General features: G+C 39.9%; 1 protein-coding gene across 5 annotated transcripts in view; it reads left to right on the forward strand.

The window, feature by feature from the left end:
• THRB (thyroid hormone receptor beta) overlaps positions 1-19,590 on the forward strand; it is a 167,704-nt gene that overhangs the window by 26,913 nt on the left and 121,201 nt on the right. Inside the window, exon 1 of one of the 5 annotated variants that reach the window (XM_042888475.1) lies at positions 15,087-15,115. The exons of the other annotated variants lie outside the window; for them this stretch is intronic. The gene's annotated coding sequence lies outside the window, so the exon portion shown is untranslated. Of the gene's footprint in view, positions 1-15,086; positions 15,116-19,590 lie in introns of those variants that run through there. 5 annotated transcript variants of the gene reach the window in all.

The raw sequence follows: 19,590 nt of genomic DNA on the forward strand, positions 1-19,590 counted from the left end.
GGATAATATGTGTCTATTACCACTTACTTTCCTTAAAATAAGGCTCCAGGTTTAGATTTTGAATCATTCCCTGCAATGTTCTCTCATTTTGTCTCTTATTTTAAGGGAAGTGAAAAGATTTAACTCATGAATTTTTCCTGTGGAACAGAGTTGCTGTTCAGGGACAAATCCTATCCTTGGGTGGCAGAGTCAGTGGGGCTCTCAAATGTATTTCATCATAGTACTGAGAGTGCTTTGCTTCTTCATACATAAGGGGGGTAAGAATCAAGGAGATGATGGATAAACTGGTCGTGAAAATAGATAGGAATAGAGGTTCGTTTTCCAGTCCAACATGCTGCTGCCAGTGCTGGAGCAAGAGTAGAACCATTACTCACTGCCCTGCGGGAGCTGCACCCTCCAGTGAGTGAGTACTGCATTTTCAAATATCTAGCAACATCAAGAAAAACTCGAGTCAGAAAGGAGTTCAGATCTTAATTAATGAAACTACCTTTCCTTCTTCTGTGCCGTGAATCAGAAAAATGTGGTTATGTTTTAAATTCTTAAGACTTTTTCTTTTCACTTCTTGGTGAAACAAAGAGCTGGGCAAGTGCAGGGAGCAGCTTCGTGGGCATATGTGGGCCAGGCTCAGGTTTGCAGCATGCCCCCAGAGCTTTGTGTTTAGGACAGCCCTTGCCCCTGTATTCTTTCAGCCTCCACTATTTTCTGCACTTTGAAGTTACAGACCAAGTTAACCTTTGACCACAAATTTCAAAATCACCTCATGGGGAGCCCTTCCCTGTGTGCAGCCTGATAAATGGAAAACTCTCTTCTGTTTGTAGCGCTCTGAAAGCCGCTGTAGAAAGAAGTGGAGGCTTTGTTAATTCTGAAGTTTTTCTGTATAGTTCTTTTTAGGAGACATCCCAGTTAAGCGTATGAATGTCTTCCTTGCTGTTTGACATCTGGGATATCAAACTGGGCAAAAGTAATTAGAGGGGGAGATGGTGGCACTTTGTGATGGGAGCATCTTGTCGTTTGCCTGCAGAGCACGTGGCAGCGTTAGCAGTGGGGTTCAGAAAACGCCTGGTGCTCGCTCAGGAGAGGGGTTTGAGGCTGAATGGCGGCCTGGTGCCTGTACCACGGGCTCAGGTCTCGTGGCAAGCCATGCAGTGCCATCTGTGCTTGTGTGATGTGGGCAGGCCTTGGGCTGAGCAGGCTGGAGGCTGGCAGCCTGGCGTGGGGCACCTCGATGGAGGTGAGATGTGCTGGGAGGACCGAGCTGTCTGCTAACAGCAGTGTTGTTCATGATGGATGGTTCACTGTGTGGGAAGGCAGATGTGGCATGAGCTGTCTGCTACTGGTGGGGCAATGCAGAATGGCTCTTTTTAAGAGAAATCACAAACATGCTGGGCAGATCTACGCCATAAAGCATCTCCTGTATAACTCATTCATCCAGTGTTGCCTAATCAATTTGTCCAGAGCTCGTTGTTTCTGAAGGTTTCATTTCTTTTATGCTTCATGTCTCTTTCTGGTGCTCAGGTGTCTCTGACTGATGAGATCTTTTGATGCTGTGTTCTCTATGTGTAGGCCTGATGAACTTGCCAAATCTCTACATTTTAATCATGTGCTTCTTTGAGTGCTAACTCTGAAATGTGCAGACTTGTTGGCACTTAGAGAGCTTTATTTGTCTATCAAAAACAAGTAAGTCTGTCAGAGCTGGCTATCTTGAAAGGGTTAGAATTAAGTTGTCAGATTTAGCCTGGGGCAACACTGAGGTGGATAATGGTAGGTAGATGGACAGAAAGATTGGGAAGGAATTAACTATTGATATATGTATCTTATGGTTATAAGCTGAATTTCCAACAAAGCAGGTCTGTCTTTACCTGTTTTGCTGTTTGTGACCTCTCTGTACCCATTGCTGAATGCCATTTTGAGTCTTTCATGCAGCTGGGGCAGTGAAGGTTCCACACTCATGAATGGGGCTTCCTTGGGATTCTTTAAAGGCTCTGAATCAAGGCTCAGTCCCTTCACAGGTGGGAAGTTATCCTTGCAGCCACTGTGTTGAAAATTGTCATGGATAGGATTCTAATTGTGCCCCAAAGAGTTATGCATTGCACCCCGCTGAAATCTAAGGCATGGTGGGCACATTGCTTCTTCAGATGTATTCGTTGGCATTCTCTGGATGTTCTTACATTCTGCACTGGGATAGGCTTCCCGGGAGGTGGTTAAGTCACCATCCCTGATGTGTTTAAAAACCTTTCGGATGTGTTGCTCAGGGACATGATTTAGCAGAGGGTTGTTAGAGTTACGGTAGAATGGTTAGGTCGTGGTTGGACTCAATGATCTCTAAGGTCTTCTCCAACCTGAGCAATTCTGTGATGCTATGATATGTGGTTTGTTGCAAGAGCTGTCATGTCCTACTGATTTCCTTGTTTTTTTTGTCCCTTTTTCTTAAATTTAGAAAAAGAAGCATTGTAGGATTACACAAACAAAATGTATTGACCTTGCCTGGTTTTTGAAATCCCAACTCTTTAGTATTTCCTGTATTTTTCTTTACTTAAACTATTCTACATGGAGGATTAAACTGCTCAAAGATGTTCTTAGACTTAAAATATGAGCCCTGCTAAATAAATGAATAACAATCCCTGCTGAAACCCATTGAGTTAATGACTGCATAGCAGCACAAACACAGAACAGCAGAAGACAGTAGTTCTGGAAAGGACATGAGGAATCTGATAATTCTTGCCTCTGTTTGCTGCTAAAATAGCTTAAAAATGGAGTGTAAGTTAATAAGGCACCCTGCCCACTTTGTCAGAGACACACAGTATACTGTATAAAAGTGAAACTTTAACTGTTGTCTTACAGAATACAAAGTAGGAAATGTCAGTGCAGATTATAAAAATTGCATTAAACACTTGTCTATTAAAAGCAATTTATTTTTTTGCTGTAGTGGCATATAGAGTTGCTGTCTTCTGTGCTGTAGCATTAAACCAACCCAATTTCAGCCATCTTGATATCTTTTTTTTTTGTTTTCAGAAAGCCTATGACTGTCAGCCACTTACGATATTCACTGGAAATTACTAATATAGTCATAAATGTGTATTGCTTTCCTCTTGGTCTCTGCTTTTCCTTTTTACTTTGAGTGTCAATGCAAATTTGGTGCTGTGCAACAGAAGCAGACTCGAGCAGTGCAGAAGGTGAGTTTTGAAATGTCAGTCCTTGAAGCCTCTTGTGGCACACACTGCACCTTGTGATACTACTGCTGGGTACTCTTTGGAGATTTTGACCCTCAGCATTGATATGCAGTGGTAAAAATATATTTGCTTTGAACTCCCGGAGGCACAGTGCTCGATGAGGCATATGTACCACCTTGTTGAAAAGTACATGAGCTTTTATTATTGCTGTTTTGCTTTTTTTTTTTTTTTTTTTTTTTTTCCTCCTTCTAAAATACAGGCAGAAAGTGTTTAATTGTGAGAAATCTGTAATGTTTCCCTAAGTAAGGCAGAGGCTTGGTTTTTTATGTTGCTGTTTGCGACTTCACTTCTTTCCTACCTTGTCGGGAAAATCTTTTCTGTCATTTTGTTTTGTTTTAGGGAAAACGAACAAGGAAAGTGGGCTTTTCCTTTTCTCTGAATTATGATGCCACTCTGATAACAGTTACAGGATTACTTTATTTTGCTGTTTTTCAGCACCAAATACGGGATCTCACATTTTTGAAAGTGAGTCATGACTTGGCCTGAGTCCATCTTACAGTGCATAACCTAAAACATCTGAAAGATGGTATTCAGTTCTTACTGGAAACAGGGTTCCTCTACAGATATTTTGGTTTGTCAGTGAAATGCCCAGACATCCAAAATCACTACTGTTACGATATGTGCAAATATAGCTTATTGGGTTTAATTTCAGACTGTGGTTGAATGCTTTTCATTATTTGAAAAAGATTAAAAACAAACAAATGTGTGCCTATACTTGTAATTACATAACACAATGTGATGTGATTGTATTATAGCTTATTATGTAATGTATTTTATTGTAAAACAACTACATTACTGTCTGTATTGTATTGTATTATACAGGGAAGGCCAAAAGGAGTAACTGATGGCTAGGCAGTGTATTAGATGTAGCTCATTTTTATGATCCAATCTGACAGATGGTGTAGTTGCACAGCCATAAGCTATTGTGGTCTTGGTTTCCCAAACTCCAGACAATTCTGGCTGCAGGCCTGGCAGCACTGAGTGATGTAGTGGCTCTTCCTCCTTTGGCTGTCAGTGGTGGCACTGCTACACATGATCATGAAGCAGCAGATTCAGCAGAGGAGGAGGCAAGAGGAAGGATGCTAATAGAGTAGCGTGTGAGGAATGGGTACGTCTCAGGGAGCAACGTGTAGGGCTGTGTGGAAAGTAGCACCTCCTGTTTTATTATGTTGGCCCACGATGTCAGTTGGTGGTATGGTGTAGAGGTTGAACCTCCCCAGCAGTATTCCGTTCCATTCTGTTGCTGTGTGACTGACGGCAGCAGAGGGGCAGTGGGACACAGTGGTGTCTGACATGGGAGTACGGATGAAGCAGAGGTGTGGCGTTGAGTTCCTCTGTGTGGAAAAGATGGCGCCCATTGACATTCACCAGCACTGGACTTCACCAGCGCTGAACTTTTCTGAAGACCAGACAGTGGATGTGAGCACAGTGAGGTGGTGGGTGATGCGTTTCAGCAGCTGCAGCAGCGACAGTGGATCTCCTCCACTGCTGCACGTTTTTACGAGTGCAGCATGCAGGCTCTTGTTCATGACTGGCCAAAACGCATAGCTAGTGGTGGTGACTGTACTGAAAAATAATGTTTTGTAGCTGTGAATTTGTTCTATCAAATAATGTTATTGTGCTCTTCGTATCTGTTGTAGTTTCCATGACAATAAAAGGAAGGTGTTACTTTCGGAGCAATACATAAAACCTCAGGAAGGTTCTCAGAACAGCAGCACGGCAACCATGATTGTCATTGAACAGCAATTTATGTATCAACAGGGAAAAGCAGAGCAGTGTTTATTTCTGCCAAGGAGACATTTCTCTTGTCGTGTCATGGGTAAACATGTCTCAAGATAACCTGGATCTGTACACTGTCACCAAAAAGCAGCTATAGGGCAGTCCTTAAGCATTGTCTTGTTGGCATGTTTCATTCAGAAACACTGTTTCTCTGCAGTGCTAAAATAATGGTTACAAATCTTTTGAAAATCATAAAGGAAAAGATGTGGTTTCAAGTAGATGGGGCCAGTACAGTCATCTTCTGTATTTACAGTATGTCTTTCAAGATAGCATAAAATGAATAATTCAGAAATGATTTAGGAGTTCACCATGGATACATCCTGTGTGACAGGCTTACAGTTCATTATTGTTTTGAAGGAAGAAATTATGTAAAATATTCAAGGAAATCTAAAATAATTCCTTGTACTATGTAGAAGTTCATCAGAATAACCTGATTATAGCTGTCAGCATTCAATGGAAGACATGTTCATGGTTAATTGTTTTGATTCTTCATCGGTGAGGAAACCACCAAGTATTCTGTCCAAGTTGCTAAAGATGCCATCCAAAATGCAGTCCAAGATTTTGATTAAAACAGAGTATTATGTCTTCTGCACAATGAGATGTTGTTACTGGATCTAATTAATGATGAACTGTTGGAACCACAGTAGGACAAAATAAAATAATGATTCAGATAAGTTATAGGGTTTTTCCATTACATAGTCCTTATGAACCATCCCAAATACCAATGTTGTAAATTAAGCCTGAAATTAAAAAAAATATATTGAAATGCTGTATGAAAGAAAAGCTCTTCTGGTTTGTAAATTAAAAATGTGGATCTCTGCACCGTTGAAGTTTAACTGTAACATTCAGCTGCTTTGTCATATTGTTCTTCTGATGCATTTGCTGAAGAAAATTCCTTCCTTATAAAAGAAGCAAAACATCGTATGAGAACCTTTTCTGAACAAATCAGAGAAATAAAAAAATATGTTATTTTGTGCCTAACATTCCCTGTGGACTCCTCCCCCATATTTTCTCCAGTTGCTTCTCTGCCCCTTTTCTGTACTAGTGTGTTATGAGAATCTCCTCTTGCCATCAGCTTCATGTTGACCTGGAAGGAGGCTGGAGGTTGATGCTGCCCACTTCCCCTGCCTGCAAATGCAGATCACTTGCCCTTATGTGTTGTTTGTTACACTTGCTCATCCTTTTCACTTCTTCCTGCAGCTTCCCATTGCACTGCCTTCGTGCATGTCTGTCCAGCTCAGGGATCTATGCCAGAAGCAAAAAATTATTTTAAAAAGCCATTCTAGTAGGACACATTACTCAGAGTATTTGGCATCTGTTGCATTGGAACTGAATTTCTGCTTACTTTCTAACTGCTGTTGTGACTCTCTGCATCAAAGCAATTAATCTTCAGCTGGTGGACTTTATCACATATAGTATTAGTAATTTGGGTGTTGAAGGGTAAAAATCTTGTGCCTAAGTCTTCATGATATTGCCTCCCAGCAATTAATTATTTACAAAAGTTGAACTATGGCGATGAATCACTGATCTTAGAGGTTTGGGGAAGTGACTTCAGGTTAGTATATTGTTTCTTGAATGACAGTCAAATTCTTCTGTTTTTAGTAATTTTAGGAGTAAGCCAGTAGGATCAAAAGGATTTCAGTGTAACTTTATTAAAATTTCGTAAGATTTCTGGAGAGGAGGAGACTCAGGAGAGACCTTATCACTCTCTACAATGACCATGACGTGAAAAAGAGATTGTGGCAAGGTGGAGGCCAGCTTCTTCTCCCAGGTAACTGAGATGGAATGAGAAATAATGGCTTTATGTCGTGCCAGAGGAGGCTCAAGTTGGATATTTGGAAAAATTTCATCTCAGAAAGTATGGTGAGACGCTGGCACAGGCTGCCCAGGGACATGGTGAAGTCACCTTTCCTGGAGGTGTTCAAGAACCATGGGGATATGGCACTGAGGGACTTGGTTAGTGGGCATGGTGGGGATGCATCGTGGCTAGGCTAGGTGGTCTTAGTGGTCTTTTCCAACCTTAATGAGTCTATATTCTAAGACTGTCTTGACTTTGTGATTTCAAAGTTTGCTCTGCTGTCACTTAGTGCTAACTGAAACAGGTACACGGTATCAAATCCAGCCTGCTTAACAGACATTGGAAGAGCCTGCAGGCATCCTTTAAAGGATGACACGCACTGAAAACCCCTTTTATGGCAATGTCATAGAAGGGTCTGTAGCATAAATGATGATAATTCTCAGAGGATTTCTATAAGATATGATTTTGCTTATAACATTTCCTTTAATACACCCTTGCGCATAAACCCTGTCAGTGTAATTACGGCTTTGTAAATCCCCACTGTTTATTCTCTATTAGTAACAAAGGATTTGTCTGTTGAGTTACAGCTGCAAATACCTCATAAACCTGGCAGCTGGTATTACTGTGATACGCTGGAGGAAAGAAAAATCAACATTCCAATACCATTGTCTTTCTAAAAACACACAAATGTAAATTAATATTTTTGCAGAGTATCCGTGATGTGAAAACTGGCACTTTCCCTCTTTCTGCTGTACATGCAGTTAGGAGTTTTCAGTGTGAGTGATTGTAGTTTTCAATGTGAGTGCCTGGATGGAATTTTTCCTCATCTCCTTGGGTAGAAATAAACGCAAAGGACTATTGCAGCAGAATGTTTTTGATGCATGCCTATGTATGTAGTAAACAAATGTTTAAATCTGTCAGTTTGTCTCTTAATTAGAGCTTAGTTTAGTTCCACCCTTTAGAAAAAACATGGAGCTTCGCTGTGATTAAGCTTAACTCCAGAGAATAAAGCAAGTATCATTTCTTAAGGCTTTTATCCTGTTAGCTTAGCCGGAAAGTCTTAACTAAACAATATTTTGAATTTACTCATAGTTGGTTATCTCTAGCAAATGATTTTATTCTCCATAGCTGTGCTTACCACCAGCTATCCAAAAATGAAGTTAGGCAGCTGACTAATTAAGTGGAGTTGCCATTCAGTGCAGATGTGTGTGTGCTGTGTATGTTGTGCACAGGGACACGTTTTCCAAAATACTTTTGAGCAATGGCTGTTTCATTATCTATTTCTTACAAAGGCAGCCAATGTACCTTTTGAGAAACACATCCCAGCAGAATTGCTGGCCTTCTTAAAATCGTTAGTGTGCCATAAACAAGAAGAAACCGCTCTCCACTTTAAACTTGCTTTGAGCTTTCACATGACAGATTAGCATTTTATTTATTTAGTCCTAGGGGTTTTTTTGTAGCTTCCCAACTATGAGCAGAGCTGAAGGGACATGTTACCTGCTCAAGTCACGCAGCCTGTGGCCATGGCTCTGAGTTGCAGTGGGACATGTGCTACACAGGGCAATTAATAAGGCATGTGCCATACCAGTAGAGAAAATTGAAAAAAAGAATTTATCAGCCAAAATTTCATGGGGATCCTAAAGCAGCTAATGTGCTATGGGCTAATTCATCATACTTTGTGTTTTTTTTTCTCCTTTTTATTAAAAACACGTATTGAACCTCTACTTTCGTAATACTTTTTTGCTTTGATTTTGGATGGGAATTACTGTAAGAGCTGCATTCCAGTGTACTGGTGTCAGGGATATCATCTGCCATTCCAAGGAGTGCATGTCACCACTGACTTAGTTTTTAGAAAAACGCTGTGGGAAACACGATATATCCTGAGTGCACATTGAGTAGGTGGGGGCTGCCAAGCTTTAGGCTTTGTAACGTTTTGGATTGGGACTGGCATCCTGGAGAAGATGTTGTGGTGAGGCACGTCATGTTTCATTCCGGGACTCTGCAGTGACCTGCACAGGCTGCGGATGTTGGGCAGCAGAATTTACTGTATGTTCATTCTTGAAGGTTCTGGCTTCTCCATTCTGCCATTTCATAGGAGACAAACAAAGGACAAATAAACCAACCTTAATTGTTCTCATTACAGTGGGGTGGTTATAAGCAGTAAGGTATGTGCTTTCTGATCAAGGCTTTGAAGGTCCCAGTCTTAGTTCTGCTGCAGTTTATTTTTATCCAAACTCACAGTGATTAAAGTAGGGCAACTAGTTTGAACCTAAGGATGAAATTCACCTCACCATGATCTGGCTGTTTCAGCCTGTCTGCTCTCTGGGTTCCTCTTCAGTAAGCTGATGATGGAATCCCAGGCTGTTGTGTGCACCTCCTATCTCAGAAGTGGCCACTTCCACCAGTAGCTGCAGTGCATGGTTAAATACATGTGGGATTGGTACCCGTACAGTCTCCCAAACTTTAGATTTCACCACTGTCGTGCATTGCATTGAAAGCCTGAAGTCAGATCTGTGACATTTGGGGCAGTACTCAGAGAAGCAGTGAACACTGATAGTTCAAAAATGTGCACAAAGGGTTGTTTTCAGCACCTTCATGCATTTCTTAATGGGATTCTTGAGCTGAGGTTTTCAAGCCTAGGCTGAATGGAAGGTTTCTGAATGAGTGCAGTGTGAATCATGGCCCTAACTTTGGTAGCCCTGGGTTGGGCCCTAAGGGATGACATCCTTGGAAAGGTATCGTTCAGAGGAGAAGAGAGTTGGTTTTATGGCATATGACTAAGTTATGCAAAGAGGGAACAGCTGCCTTTTTCTGAGATCTGCTTAGCTGTATTGAATTTTATGAAAGCCCAACCTAAGAGTAACACGTTAGCCTTTCTTTTAAGTGACACAAATAATAGAATTTGTAAAAAGAGTAGAAAAATTTGTGGATTTGAAAGAATTAATTTAAATACTATTTTTATTCTAAAAATAAATCAATTTATCTTTGTCCCTTTGAAGTCTAGGAACATTGTGATGTTTATATTTATAGTATAAATACAGTTTACTGTAACTGAACTCGAATGCTTATTAGCCAGAATATTTTTTGATCTTGTTAATTCCTCATTAAAACAGAGATTTGTAATGAAATACTGTGAAAGCAGGACTATGGACTTTACAGTCATGGATTCACCACATGCTGGAGAGGACAGTAGCTTCTGAACAGCACCTGGATTGCACTTCCATATCTTCACCAGTAAAGTACCTGTGAAAATGTCAGCTATTTAGGATGGTCTCAGGCAATAACAGTAACAGTGACAACAGCAGTGGTCATTTTCAGTTCCTTGTTATTCCACCTCTGAACTACTAGGATAAGCTACCTGGCTTAAAGTTGTCTTCTTCAGGCTTGCAAATTGCTAACTTCTATCATTTTGGTGACAGCCAGTCATCAAAACCAGTAATAAATGCTGACTGAAGAAAGAGGCTTGTGCTTGGTGTTCAGCTCTTTCTTGGGGAGAGGGACGAGCTTGAAGTGGTAGCTTCATACCTGTCTGTGCTGTTAGGGAGCCAGAACAGGGACTGTGTGTTTCTCTTGCAGTTGGTGATTGTGTGTAACCATCTATAGCTACAGGTGGGGTTGCGTTCAGTTCTTTTGGCAACGATGGTTAATTTTTAATCTATACATATGCCTTACATGGAGCTGTTTTATGTGTTGTCTGCCTTCCAGCTATGATCTTGTCTTTGCTGTCCAACCTAAACATGGGCTTTCTTCTAGCCTTTTATCCTGCAGATAACGTATACCAGCATGGTAATTATGATTAGCATTGTACTAGGAGTAAACATTCTCAGGATGCATCTGTATGTTGCAGGCTGTGCAAACAGGCACATCTACTGCCTTCCCATACCCGCAGAGGCTGACTCACACTGAGGAAACACCAAGCGATTCAAACTGTTGTGTAGAGTTTCAGAGATGAAAGTGCCTGTCGCAGTTCAGACTTAGGCATGCTGCAGTCATGGCTTTTCTCTCTACAAAGTGGACGCACAACTTGCTAACTGCTGTGACTGTTAGAGCTGTGAAATCAAATGGCCTTGAGTCAAGAGCAGTGGGCAGTAAGGATTACATTACTTTTCTGTGCCTGTTGAGGAGGAACTTTTCTGAGGGAGGTCTATGAGATTATCCATGGTTTTTGTTGTTGTTGTCATTTGTTTTTTAACTCTTAAGTGTTTTAATTCATGGCGGGAGCTGCTTGAAGTATACAACTGAAAGCTAAACTTAAAGGAGTGGCTTTGGGAATTAATTTATCTCCTGCTCAGGATTCTTCATCCCCCACCACTTTCTTTTTTTCTTCCTCAATTCTTGTTGTGGAGTGAGAAATCAGTGGCTTTTCCAGGCTCAGTTGGCTTCCTTGGGTATTTCATGAGAAAGGCAATGGTAGATGCTTTGCTCAGTCAGTCTCCTTGTGGAGCTCTAAGCATCAAACTATCCTGCAGGGACCATAGAAGTAAACTGAAGCAAAGTCTGGGGTGATGGTGAGTTTGTACTTGTACCTTTTGGTAACTAAAGAATTTTTTACCTAGGTGTTTCTCTGTAATTGAAAAGATCTGTGAAGGATTTCAGGAGCCTAACAGTAATTTGTAATAGGATTAATGGGATTTTGTTGGATAAGGATAAATATGTAAGAGAAAAAGGAGTGCCCTCATCCCTATAAATGAATACCTGTTCAAAGACTTAGGCAGAATATATCATTTATATCTAAATTTTGTGAAGTGCACCTGGATGCCTTTTGTCCTACTGTGTACTGGATAAGTGCTGAATCATTTGGAAAGAATTTGTTTTAGGTGTTTGGGTGTATTCTTTATGGGGATCAAAACTATGCTTTGCTTAATGGTAAAATGTTTCCATAGCTTCAGCTTTGCAATATCTACTCAAGGATATGCAACAGAAAAGGTGAAATAAAACCGACTGAAACAAGAAGGAGCCTTTTAGGCATACTGCTCCATTCTGTCAAAAGTTTTCACAGAATCATAGAATCACCAAGGTTGGAAAAGACTTCTAAAATCATCCAGTTCAACTGTCCGCCCATCACCAATATTTCCCACTAAACCATGTCCCTCAGTACAGCATCTAAACATGTCTTGTACACCTCCAGGGATGGTGACTCCACCACCTGCCTGGCAGCCCATTCCAGTGCCTGACCACTCTCTTGGAGAAGTATTTCCTCACGTAAAGAAGGAATTTTTCCTCTACATTAATTCCACTGTTCAGTCAGTTTGGCAGTATTAATTTTCTGAGTTTTGACCAGAGTCGATCTTTTGGAGAATTGCTGAAATTATAAAGCCTTTTGTCACTGAGCATGGATTGTTATCTACTTTATTTAACTTCATGTTATTGATTTTCTTTTGAGATAGTATATTAGAAACCCTTCAGAGTGCATCCAAAGTCAATCCAGTTGGTAACAGGCAACAAGTACAGTTTTTACTGTAAATTGGCACACTTAAAAAAAAAAAGAGACGTATGAATATTGCAATGAAAGTCTTTTTTTGGTAGAGATCTTCCCCTTCATCTGAGCAAGCAAGTAATTAAGTATGAAAGCAGTGTAGGCATTTGACAGGATATGTTGTATTTTTAACATGGATGCTGAGAGCCCACATGGGCTTCTGTCACACTATCAAGAGCAGATAAGGCAGGAAGCTCTACAGGTCTTCTGCAGGGAACACCAGGGTGGTTTGGGACACATTAAGTTGAAGGTTCTATCTGCTTGGATAGAGAAAGAGCATATGAAGGTGGAAAGAAGCTCCTTTCTACCTGAGGAAGAGCAGTATCATGCCTTTATTTCTCTAGGTCATGGTCTTTTTGGTCAAATGTCTATTGACATCATCAAGCTAGGAAGGCAGTGGGTCACAGAATAATTGAATCTTAGAATAATTAAGGTTGGAAAAAACCATAAAGATCATTTAGTTTAAGCATCGACCCATCACCATCATGCCCACAGAACCATCTCCTCAGCACCACATCTACACTTTTCTTGACAACCACCAGGGACCCGTGAGAACGTCTGGTGGGAGGTGCTCACGGCATCATTATAGGTTGCCTTGTTATCAGCAGCTAGATCAGATAAGATAATCTTATGCAAAATCTTTCATTAAGCATGTTAGAATGTATTTTTTTTCTTCTGGGTGTCATAAAACTCACCAAAGTAAGATTTCATTCTTCTTCTAAAAATAGTATAGTAGTAGGATAACTTAAATATGCTTCAAAGCAGTCCACACTGCAAGTGTTTCTGGCGTAAAAATATTTTGCTTCAGAAGGTGTGGATCTTGTCACAGGTCCAAAATGAGTTCTGGTCTTCTTCAGACTTGCCTCTGGACCTGCTTTGTGACCTCTGGGCCATTCTTTAAGATATTCCTTTCCCTACCCACAAAATCACGTGCTGATCCCGTAGACTTTGTGCTGTGGACCACTGTAGTTTAGGGACAGGTGAGTAATGAATCAGATGTAAGATGTCCTCAGTTGCACTCTGTCTAGCTTCAATGGATGTTCTGCGTGAGAAAAGGTAAGAAGGATTTGGCTCGTGCTGTAATAAATCCCATTCAATCCTATTGAAACCCTGTGTATTATCCAGTGATACAGTACCTACTGGACCTGTCTCTTTATTCCTGTAATGTATGTAAAACCTTTCTTAAGTTATCTCTGATGGTGACCTGAAGCCAGATTGATAAGCGTGAAGTAATCTACATGTTTTACTAGCTGATTATCAGAAAGAGATGTAGAAAATTAAACCTATGAGATTTTATATATTTCACAAAGTGATAAAATGAACTTGCAGTTATTCCTCTTCCTTTAAAGGTATATACATGTGCAGATGCTCAGCTGTGGTAAATCAGACTTCGTAAACATCAGCTCTGATGAGCTGATTCCTAGAAGTCAGAGATTTCATGCCTTTTTCACAAAATGGGTGTTTAATCTAAGGAATTTGTGCACTTCAGTAATGTCTCTTTTTATCTCTGCTGTTTCTGAAATAGGCTCATATTTGGTCTCTCTTAAAGTACTGGCTAAACATGCTCTGTTAGTGAAAGAGGATTCTACAATTCACCTAAGGTTTACTTGCCTTAGATTAACAGATCAGCAGCCATTCTTAGAAGACATCATTATTGACATTTCTTTCTCCCTCCAGAGTGGCATTTTGATTGTAGAGCTGAGAATTTTATCTTCAACCATTGCACAGATCCCATAGTTAAAGGCCAAGCTTTGAAGTAGTCACTGACAAAGATTAATGAGTTCTCTTCATATTTTTCCTTCATCTGTGAAATTCCAGATGTATTGTTTGATGGATAGGGAACTGTATAGCAGGTGCCAGAGGCTGAGACCCTTGGACTACGTGATTTTCTCTGTGTTCTACAAATACCATTTACTGGTCATTTTCCTAGACTCGACTTTTTGTTCTCTACTTTATGCTGCACATTGTTCTAATTTAGAAAATGAAATCAGATGATGAGATTCAGTTCTTGCATATATGTATTTGTGGCAGAAATTCCTATTTGCTCCAGAGTTACCAGAATCCAATTCCCACCTATATTGTTGATACCTGTAGGTAGTTCTCATTGGTTGTAAAGGATGGAACAAGTCACAGATAAATGAAGTATTATTTTTGCAGGCCTCAAAATTCATCAGTTGTTCTGAGTCATACTGAAACTTTTTCAGCATAGTGTCACAGCTTACTCTTTTGGGATTTCATGATGTACATTGGGAAGCTGTTGGCACATGTTGTCATTTAGAGTGGATTAGCTGAAGCAGATGTTAATGAAATTGGATTGATGTTTTCATTCTTTTACAACTGGTGCCTATTTTGGGATGGAACAGAATCTACTTTATTTAAAAAAAAATAATTAAACAATTTCCAGGCTTTGAATGTTTGTCTTACAAGAAACAATATTCACTGTTAAATGAAGGTAGCAGCGATACAAATACTGATCATAAAGTTCTGCTTGCAGTGAAAATAAACCTACAAAACATGCCTAACCTGCAGTTCAGGCAGTGAATTGCCTAGATCAGTTGTTTGAATTTTTGTTTCCCAAATATTTGAAATGCTTGTTGAGAAACAATGGCTAGCAAAGGTTGCAAACAAACAAACAAACAAATGCCTCCCTGCCAAAGCGTTGAGAATGATAAACATTCCAAAAAAATGGAAATTAATTTCTGTTATATTAAAAGACACCCACAGCTTTTGTGTTAATTGAAACTGAAATAGGATATCTTTTTACCACATAGATCTTTAATACAGATTTCTTTACTCTTTTCAGTGAGAGAACACAAATGAAGCTCTAGTAAGGTAAGATTTCTTTATTCCACTTCAGTAAAATATTCAAGTCAAACACAGGTAATTTCACATTTGCTCAGTGTTTCCAGGTAGATCCAAGATATGGCACGGGTCAGCATATTGAAACAAACTAAAAAGGAAAGAAGATAACATTGCAGCATGAATCAAACAGTATTTCATAGAATCATTAAGGTTGGAAAAGACATCCTAACCATGTCTTAAACATATTGCCCAGCCATCCACCTAACACCAGTATTGCCCACTATAAACCATGTCCCTAAGCACTGCACCTTCCCTTTCCTTAAACTCTTCCAGGGATGGTAACTCCGTCACCTCCCTGCGCAGCCCATTCCAGTGCCTCACCACTCTTACTGAGCCAATATTTCATCTTTTAAATATAATAAATACAATAAAATGCCTGCATAGATTTGGAAATGTCTTTTTGCTGTGGAAAATTTACAGGCAATTATTTTTCATCAGACTATTGATTTCATTACTCAGTCAATTAGAATGTTGTAAGGGAAACTTTCTTGCAGTTTGAAAATGAAACGTTGGTGTACATACTGATAAAATAAGTAACTTTGCACCAAATTTTTAGTTTATGAGTTGTAGTGTTGAGAGCTTATGTATTACAGTCAAATCAATGGGTCTGTAAAGAAGGAGCAAACTCTTCTAGGAGTATCTTCTGCGAGATATGGTTTAGTAGGTTTAGTAGCTTGTGGTAGCAGTGGTAATGAGAAGATGGCTGGACTAGGTGATCTTATAGGTCATTTCTAACCTTGTGATTCTATGATTCTATTTAATCTTCTTCTATGCAACATAATTCAGGCTGCATTCTGAAAGAAGATACTGTATGCACCTGCTGATAAGCAAAAGCTAAAAGTGCTCTTCCTGTACATTACTAACTAGAAGAGGTGTTAAAAAAATGGAGTTTTAATCTTCATTTCTTTCATCAGTAGTAAGGATACTGACAGTCATCTGCTGCCTCATCCAGAACACTGTACGCTTACACCATGAAACAGCAATGTCAAATAACATAATCACGTGTGTGACAGCAGGCTGTTCTGACAGGCAAGCTGCAGTATGAACTCCTTTGGAGAATAACAGAAATATACAGTTACTTTTCAGTCACTGTTTTTCAGGTGATTTCTTAGTTTCTGTAGCCATTCATGGGATACTGAGGAAGGAAAGTGTTGTATCTGCAATTGTTTTCCTTTCTGCCCATATCTGCCAGATTTGGATTTTATCAGCTGTTGAAGTAAAAGCTTTTGGAGTTCTTATCTGGGTTCTGTGCACCTATTTCAAGTCAAATTCCTTCCTAACAGAAGTGCAATGAAAAGGAAGAATTTTTAAATCACTGAAATCATAAACCAGTAAAACTTGATACATCCATATAAACTGTGTTGCTGATTTCTAGAGGAGCATCCTTGGAATAGAGAAGAAGGAGACTAGAAAACAGTTAGGCTATGTGGAATGGAAACTGTTTGAAACCACAAGTGAGTAGAGATGTGAAATATTAATGGGAAAAAACAGAAGTGTTGTGAAAAAATAATGAGGTGTCATACCACATTTTTTGTTGTGGAAAATTTTTAAGTGGTGTTGTAAATAGCAGACAACCTAGGTTTGGATATTCCTGCTCTGTATTAGTGCATAGAGTATATGTCTGTGTGCATGTATTTGCAGTTACGAAGGTGTATGCATATATAATACATCTGAGAGACAGAAAGATAGATGCTTCTGTTCTGCACCAAATCAGTGCAAAGGACTGAAAGCCCTTCTGGCATACAGTCAGTTACAGAACTTCATAATGTGTAAAGAATCACATGGGTAGTACAGGGATTTAATAAATTCCAGAAGCAGTTCTCATTCTGAGCAGTCTCTGTGCACTGATCTCATCAATTTCTATGTTCTAGAGAGGACACAAGTCCTCCTGTCTCCTTACCTGGATTCAGCCATATGAGAGCTGAGCGAATGTTGCAAAAATGAATTAAGCTTGCTCTTTTTTCAGTTGATCACCTAACACAAGAGAGCCTTATGAGGAGCCTCTGTATGCTACAGTAATGTAAACTTCCAAGTAATATGCCTAGGTAATACAGCATGACAGCAGTAGTGGAAATTTATGCGTTTTCTTTCACGGAGTCACAACTGGAAGTAGTTCAGGGTACATATTGCTCACTCCTAGATTTCTGCCTTGGCAATGCCTGCAGAAGTACTGGTTCATTCCATTAACAGAATTTTTATGTGATTTTGACACATGAGTAGGAGAAACCCACCTGCCACAAGCCATCAATTACTTTATGAATTAGCTGCAGTAACTAGCGAACTGGTTGGAGCTTGCAATTATCGATTGAGTCTAAAGGAAACGCTCCAGATTGCAGTGCTATTTGTCCCAAATTTCCAGGTTTTACAAACATGTTGCTGCAGTGAAAGCTGGGAAAGCTTGTTAAAGATCTTCAGTGCCTTCTCCTTGTGCTTGAATTGACTTCTCAAGTCTATGTAGTAAAAGCTCTCTGTAATACCACCAGGAACACTAACCCCCAGCAGCTGTGTGCGTTGGATTCAGGAATCTCTGTTTTGATTTGCCAAGCAGTAGGGAAACTATTTATCTGAAGTCAGAGAATTTTGAGGTGTGATGTGGTTAGCATCTAAAAATATCTATGTAGGAAGATAGGATAGGGCTCCAACAGACACAGACACACAGCACGATAAGCAAGTTCACATTGGAAATATGATACCGTAGGTGTAATTAACCATTGGAAATGCTTAGAAAGGAATGTGGTAGATCACTTAGAGTAATTAAATCAAGATTAGATCTCCTTCTGAGATATCTTCTAGAGGAGTTACAAGTTCTTGTGCTTTGTAAAGAAATTGCTGCGTGAGGTATCATGGCCTGTGCCAAGCAGGAAGTCAGACCAGATTACCATAATAGTTCCTTCAGGCCTTCTAAATCCACATATCCATGAACAAAGGCTCTGATGTGGTACAGGCACCCACAGAATTTCCAAAATCACCACTGGAGCAGCTCTCTCTTGTTTCAGTGGTGACTTACAAGAACCCTGAAAAGGCTGAAAAGTCTTTGAGCAGGTTGGTGAAGATGCTCAGTAGAGGGTACTGAGTAGAGCACCACTGAATTGGCAGGTTTTTTGCCTGCACTGATGCATGGTGGTGATGAACCAGTTTCTGTTACTGCTTGATCCACAGGCATGTTTTTCTACATATATCTTCTAAATTTTACCAGACTTCCTTAATAGATTGCATTTATATTAAGATCACTAAAAAGCTGTAATTTATATGTGACAATTATTGAATCCCTTCTGCCGTATAACTAAAATGGAAAAAATTGTTGAGATCAGAATGGCGTTGTCCTACTGCACCTGTATAGCATAGCATGGAATGTAGAATCTAATAGGACAGAATAACTAAATACTGTGTTGGCCATATGAGGTTGTGGATAATTGCTCATTTTCATGTATTTCTGTCTCTGTTTAAAAACTAGCAAAAAAGCTGTTCTGTAAAACCTTCAGAAACTAGAGCTTACCAGGCTGATTCAAGGGTGAAGCCAGGTACAGCAGAATATGTGTTCCAACCCAGGTGATATCTGGCTTGCAGACAAGTGGTTGGCACCACATACTTCATTTGTTCCTGCACTCTGAATATCCCTGCTGCTCTCCCTTCCTGGAATAACATCTATGTATGTTCTGTATGTAGCTATGGAACAGTCAGAGTGATGGCAACCATCCTCTATTAGTCTTAATGGAAGCAGACACAGCAGTCTGCTGCAGTGCTGGCACATGGGTGCCTGGGGTGATGCTGTTGGATTACAGTTAGACTGAGGAGAAAAGCACAAAGATCTGAAGTATCTCCTCCTTGATGCTTCATGTCTCTCTGTTGGATGGAGGCTGACTTCAACACCTGCAGTTTAAACTAGAGTTGAAATATTATAAGATTGAAACCATAAAAGAGCAAAAATAGAGAAGAAATATTGTTTGATAACCCAAAATAAGGTGGCTGGGATGATTAAGTCTGTGTCTCTGCACATGGAGGCTACGCTTGCTTATGTGGGCTTTCAGGAATTATTCTTGCTGGTAGGTAAAGGTTTTGCAGCAATGTTGAAGAAGAGAGAAGACTGTTAGTCAAGACTCTACGATGTTTGGCTGCTTGCTGCCAAATGAGTTACATTTTTTTTTAGTGTGCACAGTGTGTCTTGAAAATCTATTACATACCTACGGTTTTCACAAATTCCTGATAGCCACAATACTGGCTATGGAGAGCATTTCAAAGCAAGCTTCAGGATGTCTTTATTCACATTTTTTTGCTACCACAGAGTCACTCTTAATGGATACCTCAGTTCTGAAAAGGAGGGGAGGAAGAGGTGGTGCCATGGAACAAAATTGCTGTCTCCATTAACGAACGGATTTGAGCCATCAAATTGCCGCTGTTTTCTTCTGCGTGAAAGCTCATGGCTAAGTCATTTAGTGTAAAAGAAA

This window comes from Lagopus leucura, unplaced genomic scaffold, assembly GCF_019238085.1.
Source record: "Lagopus leucura isolate 7727_CA_CO unplaced genomic scaffold, USGS_WTPT01 Super-Scaffold_100157, whole genome shotgun sequence".
NCBI classification, from domain to species: Eukaryota; Metazoa; Chordata; class Aves; order Galliformes; family Phasianidae; genus Lagopus; species Lagopus leucura.